We start from the raw sequence: 7,652 nt of genomic DNA, 5'->3' as shown, positions 1-7,652 counted from the left end.
AAGCTTTATTCGTTCAATTATTTAGCCAGTAAACGCTTTGGTAATTTTTCTTCGTTTAAGTGTTTGGCATAGGTCTACTCGCTTGACATTGTTTCTTTCTATGGTGACCAAAGTGCTTTGTCTCATCTTTAATTGCTTTGCCGCATTATTTTTTTTGCCTACGTAGTATGCTTAGCACTGTACACTGTTGGATCATTGGAAAGGGCCTAACGCTATCAAACCCACTTGTAATCTAATGGGAAAATCTATATTACACATGTATGCATTTCCTGCGGCTGCTCATGCACACACTGTTACAAAGGCAGTGTGCCGTTTGCTCATGCACACACTGTTACAAAGGCAGCGTGCCGTTTGCTCTGGCTTGTACGCGCTGTACTTCATTTTTTTGCCTATGTAGTATGCTTAGCACTGTACACTGTTGGATCATTGGGAAGGGCCTAACGCTATCCAACCCACTTGTAATCTAATGGGAAAAATCTATATTAGACATGTATGCATTTCCTGCGGCGGCTCATGCACACACTGTTACAAAGGCAGTGTGCCGTTTGCTCATGCACACGCTGTTACAAAGGCAGTGTGCCGTTTGCTCTGGCTTCTACGCGCTGTACTTCCGCTACAGGATAAGGACATTGTGCACTAGAGAGATGACAGTGATTGCTATGAGCGGTGGACGATGTGTCACATTGAGGGGGTAGCGATTGCTTTTGTGCAGAAGGTACCATCACTTTGCTGTGCAGTGATAAGGGCATCTCCGCATCCATGTGCTTGAATTACGGCAAACCGGTTGCAAAGTTAAGGGAGGTTCGCCGGAGTCCGAACGTTCTCCTGGCTAACCAAAAGCCGCCATGTACCCGCGGGGCGTTGCACCTTACGCTGTTTTTGGAAAGCAATTTCTATTTGGCTATTTGGCAGAAAGTGGCTTATGGCCCTGTTTGATACTCTAACCTGGTTAGAGTTAGAGTTAGATTCTAATCCTTGAACTAACCTGAACTAACTTTAACTCTAAAGATGTTTGGATGAAAGGGTTAGGTTGACAATAAATGCTCTTTCTTAATCATTTGACTACTTTGAACCTCTCTCTTTTCTTGGACCCCACCTACTCTAACCCAAAAAAACACCTCTTGGATGGGTTAGAGTTTTTGGATGAGTTAGATGCATCTAACCAACTCTAACCCACCTGTTTGGATCTTTGAGGGTTAGATGGCTTAAATCTAACCCACTCTAACTCTAACCCTAGGATCCAAACAGAGCCTATATTTGTTGAAAACTGGTTTCCGTTTGGAAACTAGGCTGCTTTGTGGTTAATTCTAGTAAATAATTCATGAGTAGAACAGTAATTAGCATATATAGCTCTAGTATACTAGATGAACAAAACAACATCATTGCACATGCAACAACAAGCATAACGAGAGACATGAGGCTGACCATAGTGGGAGTAACTTAGGTAGTATCATTGTAACGTCCAAGATGCGACCCTATCTTTATTTTGGCATGAGGGCCTCGACAGGGATAGAAGCGCATCTCGTCGTTTCGTAAGAATGGATATCGTTACAAGTACATGTACTAAAAAGAAGAGTATATGGAATTGACTTACACTCGCCACAAACTACATCAATGTCACATCAGTACAATATATAATCATCATGAAGAAGAGCAGGGTCTGACTACGGACGAAAACAAACGATAAAAGAACGACGTCCATCCTTGCTATCCCAGGCTGCCGGGCTGGAACCCATCCTAGATCGACGAAGAAGAAACTTCAAATGAACAATCACCGTGCTCACGTCTTAAAATCACTTTACCTGTACCTACAACTGGTGTTGTAGTAATCTGTGAGCCACAGGGGACTCAACAATCTCATTTTCAAAGGTATCAAGACTAGCAAAGCTTAATAGGCGAGGTATGGTTAAGTGGTGAGGTTGCAGCATCGACTAAGCATTATATGAGGTGGCTAACTTACGAGTACAAGAATAAGAGGGGGGAAGATCTACGCATAGCGGACGTGAACTACTCACGATCAAATGAATGATCCTGAACACCTACTTACGTCAGACATAACCCCAGCGTGTCCTCGATCGGAGAAGGAGCTCACGAAAGAGTCAGTCACGGTTACGCACTCAGTTCACATATTTTAATTAAGATTACTTCAAGTTATCTAGAACCGAATGTTAAACAAAGTTTCCACGTTGCCACATAACCGCGAGCACGACTTTCCGGAAGATTTAACCCTGCAGGGGTGCTCCAACTAGTCCAATACAAACTACCACACACTGCGACTGAATGACCTCGATCATGGATAACCCATGATCTCCTCGGGTTCCTATTGGAAAACCTCAACCTCGAGATTAATCAAAGCATCCTCGGAATCCCTCGCAAGAGACGCTCGGTAAAGGTAAAACAAATCCAGCAAGGCCGCCCGGCGTGTCGACGATCCCGATAGGAGCCGCGTATCTCGTTCTTAGGACACGATAGATAAGCGAAGCGTACGATGGCCTGATAGACATGACCCGAGTTGCCCCGGGTTGACCCCACACGGTGCTCTGTTTTGGACCAGCACTTGCCCTACCTGTATTATGTTGAATTACTCCTCGGGTTCATGACGCCCTATGTTTTTTAGTATTAACAAAATTATTATGTTGGGCAAATATAGTACCAATGTTGGGCCTTGACAGACGAGCTTTATCCCAAAACGAAAATCTAGGGGGTCCCCATAACAACCCGAAGCATGTTAGGAGCGTTCATTTATGGAACATAACACCGGTAGCTGAATCTAAGGGGGCAAAGGTGGAACAAAACACCAGGCTAGAAAGGCCGAGTCTTCCACCTTTTACCAAGTATATAGGTGCATTATTTTAAATAACAATTAATATGGTGATATAACAAGGAACCCATGTTATCACATGAAAGCAATTGCACCCGCAACTAGCAATGCTAACACATGGTTAAGCAAGCGGTAACATAACCAAACAGTGGTTTGCTAGGTGGAGAACAAGTTGAAGGTTTTCATGGCAATGTTGGGAGGCTGATATTTAACAAGTGGTAGGCAGCGAGACATAGCGATAGAAACGAAACAACTAGCATGGCAATGATAGTAATGATATCTTGGGAAATGGTCATCTTTCTGAGATCCCGCTTGGAAGAAGAACGACTCCGTGAAGCAGACAAACCGATGTAGTCGAACGGATCCTCACTTTTCGACACGCTTGCGGAACTCTATCGAGACGAAGGAAACATGGAACAAGAATCAACACACAATATTCACCATGTGATGCACAACACAAATGATGCATGAGCAGTTACATTTATGCACGGTATGACACGCAATTGACTCCAATCAAACACTACACATTAAGTGAAGTTTAATATGCAACGAGTTGCATATTGACGGAACTCCACATACGAATTATTTAGTTCTATCCCGATTAGGTACACGACAATATTAAATGTTGGTTAAACATGGCAAGAGGTGAAGCGTAATTAAGCTACCTATCTAGACATTTAAATGAGGTCGGACGCGACATATAACATCTCCGAGGTGACCCCATACGTTAATTTGTAATTCTGTCCAAATCTGAACTAACACGTTTTAATATTTGTTTAACAGCAAAGTAAAGTGGTTCACGTGAAACTACACGTCGTTCTAGTCCATTTACATATATGGAACATCTCCAACGGAGCTACGGTTCAAAGTTACGATCACCGCAAGATATGATGGCAGGAATGCAATATGTGTGCAATGATAGTCATAAGCATTCCAAACATACAAGCACCAAGATAATATGAACCTACACAAGATTCTAAGCAAGTTTCATATAGGACACAATCAAAATGGAGCAACGGTTCAAAAAATACAAGCTAAACAAGAAATAGCTACAATCTGCCAAAAACAGCAACATGTCATTTTCTACACCCCAGAACAACAAGTTATATAAATCTAAAATGCTCATACAAGACATGAGGCAGTAGTGGTCAAGATGCACTACAACATACTACTAATAACATCTAGTACGGCAGCAAGGATCACTAGGAAAAGAACTCACAAAATGGCATCTCACACACAGTTTCAGACTTAGTGAAAATATCCGTTTTTGGCAGTGCAGTTTTTGATCTGAAGGCATATTGACAGCAGCAAAACTATATGCTACAGGGCACCAAATGGCGTGAAAATTTACAGCATTCTAGAGAATCTTAAGGACTACAAATAACTCCATTGGACCAATCTCAAAGGAGCTATAGATCACTAGCAAAACTCATGGAAAGACAGCAACAAAATATAACAGATTTCAGACTTAGAAATATTTCAGCATCTCCAAATCAGCACTATTTTCTAGCATGTTGACAACAAACAAACAACACCTAAACATGGATTTCTAGTGCAACCAAAATTACCAGGGGCTAGCATACATATCCAAGGGCATATCTCTAGTTCACAACTCATGCATATCACGCACGGAATAAATCCCACAAAATAGACAAGAGGGTCACATGGCAGAAATATCATGCACACCAACTTACTCGAAAGACAAAACTACATGCACAGTTAAATTCTATGGATTTTTCTACCCCGAAAACATATATAATATGTGGGGTTAGAAAAATAAAACTAGCGCCACACATATATGCGAGAATATGTCCTAAACACGACATAGCAAACAAGCGACGGGACCTACATGCAAAAATGCAAACAACTACTCTAAAATATATGGCAAAGGGTCCCGAACAACATGAAGATTTTATCTACAGGGTTGGAACAATCCGGACGCGCAAAAAAATAACTATAGAATATAACACTAATAGGACAGCACACAAATCTAGGCAAACGGCGGGTCAAACTACTTCAAACATGCATGCAATTGGTAAAATAATATTCTACGCGAAAATCTACACAAGTTCCATATATCATTCGCCGCGATCCGACGCACGAGTAAAAAGATAAGGGCGTTTTAAAATCTAGCATTTTTCTGGAATATTAATTCGCAAAACCTAAAAATCTAAACGGGCCGAATCTGTGCATGCGCAATTTAATATGTAGCGCCCAGGGCACGGGATAGGGCGGCAGGGGCTAGCTCACCTCGTGGGCTTTGGCCCAGGACAGAAAGGAGGCAGGCCGAGGCAGTGGAGGGCTGGGCCGTCGCTGGGGACGAGCTGGGCTGTCGGTCCACGTGGCCCATCCTATGACGGGGCTGGCGGCCCAGGCGAGGCGACAGCGAGCGAGGGGGCACTGGGTCATCACCTCCTTTGCCAGCTCGATCCCGAGCAGGAGGCCGACGACGACGGGGTTGGCGAGGTTGAAGGGATCCGGTAAGGACTGGTCCGGGGCGGTGGGATCCGGCGAGATCCGGAGTCTCGTCGGCGGCGGCGACCGATGGCCGGCTCACATCTGGCGGCACGGCGCTGCAGGCTGCTACTGCGTCTGCATGCGAGGTGGATCCGGCCGGGGACATGGGCTACACCGGCGGGCGACGGCGGCGCATCGGCGGCCGGGCTCGGGGCGGAGCGGCACGGGGAACTGGGGCGGCGCGCAGGCGAGGTCCTCCGGCGACCATCGGGAGCAAGTGGCGACGGGAGGAGCTGGCGGCGGGGCTATGAGAGCCACTCGGCGGGGTAGGTGCCACGAGCTCGCGTGGGCCCGTGGCGGCGTCAGATGGGCTTGGCGGGCCGCGCGCGGCCTCGGGCGGGCCTGGTGCGCACGAGGTGCGAGGAGAGAGCATGGAGACGCGGGGCTGGCGGCTGGGCACGGATCCCGAGGGGATACTAGGGTTAGGCTGTCTATATATAGACACGTGGCTAGGGTTATCCGAACCCGGCTCCGTTTTCGACCACGGGATCGCGATCGACGGCCACGGACACGGGAATGGCTAGGTGGGCTGTGTAGAGTGGCTAGCTAGAGATGAGGGGGAAAACGGGCAACCCGGCAACGAGTTTATAACACCGAGAAACGTCCGACGATAACCGAAGACGGTACCTGTACGGTCGACCGTTCGGGTACGAGACGAACTCCGATTGCGACGAAAATTGGCAGGTAGCCTACCTATATTAAAATAAGACCGCACACCAGGTTTCATCCCAATCCTAGAATACTTTATACACACTTTTAAAAACATGATTTTGACGATGCGGCGACACGTGCGAGTGTGGTCGGGCTCAAAACGGGCAACAACGAGAACGGAGAGAACCGACAACTAATAATGGATGCAAGTTTGAAAACTGGCGACAACGGGATGCCGGTGCAATGCGGATGATGCGAATGATGCGATTACGAATGCGACAAACAAACTTACAACACGGCGACAACGAAATAAAAGGGGAATCTTTTGGAGCATCGGTCTCGGGCTGTCACAATCATGTACTTGGAACTAACAAACATGCTGATGTGGGAGACAATTAAAAAAGAGAGAGGAGGTTAGAGTAACATAGGTAGATACCATAACATGTTAAATGTTATACTACTATGTGTCATGCATGTTGATAAATAAGGTCATCTATGATACTAGTTTATGATACTATGCACTATGAAGGTAGTATCATACAATAGTATCATATGCATGATACTACTATATGATACTCCCCACTATGACCAGCCTGATCAGATCATGACACACGTACTGATTGGTTGCAGAAGAACCAACGATGGCTATTGCAGAGGCGATGTTTTTGACGATGATGTTGTTGAGGACGGGCGAAGCAAACAACGTTCAAGAGGTCGGTACACGACGCCGACCCAATTGGATTGGATATGACCCATGGTGAAGAACTTGAGTAGTCGCGTAGATCGCTCCCTGAAAGCCTAATTCTCCCTCTCCCGATGCAGGATCACAAGGGAGAGATGTTCTAGAGAACTATTCTCCCGCTCGTCGGTGCATGTTGGCGTTTGGGATGGAATAGACTACGGTGGCGAGACAATTTGCGAGATGAGGGAAAACCTAGCTTGTTTTAGTGCATCTTTGGCCATGGCTAGTAAGACATATATATAGGAGAACCCATGTAGTATTGTGTCACGATCATGATCTAAATCCGACTAGGTTTCCAAATCGCAAATTTGTCGAACAAGAAAACAATTAGCTTGTCTGCCAAGAAACCAAAAAATAAAACAACAAAAGAAAGCCACGCTCCTGCACAGCATGGATCAGATTTCGGCGGACCATTCAGACGCATGTTGCACGCGTGCGCCCTCCATCCCGACCCTAGCCCGACCAGGCAAGATGAGGGGAGTGCGTGAGTGTGTTGTTTGTTCTCTTTCTCTCCCCATACCCGTCACTTGGTGGAGGGGGAGACTTCAATATTTAAGTTGGTCCTGCACCTCCTCCACTTTTGGGGTGGGACTAAAGACCGCATCTCCACTTGGCTTTTATACATGGGCCTTTCATATTTACATTAGGAATTTCAGAAATTTTTCATGGGGCAGCCCATTGTTCTAATAACCTCCCACCACATCTCAAATGCGCATTTCAAAATTTGCCTGATTTCGCTACTTGTTTGATATACTAGTGTTTCAGTAGAGACTGTTAAGTTGAACTTCCGCCTAGAGCTTTAAGCTACGTCCATGCACAACTTGCCAATGGACCATGCCTTGAATTGCAAGTTTTGTGCGAACAAGTTACTCAAAGTCAGAATCAGTACTTGGTTGCGAGTAGCCTAACCAGTGGGTGGAG

This window comes from Hordeum vulgare, chromosome 4H (genome assembly GCF_904849725.1).
Source record: "Hordeum vulgare subsp. vulgare chromosome 4H, MorexV3_pseudomolecules_assembly, whole genome shotgun sequence".
NCBI lineage: Eukaryota > Viridiplantae > Streptophyta > Magnoliopsida > Poales > Poaceae > Hordeum > Hordeum vulgare.
Note: the sequence above shows the minus strand (reverse complement) of the source record.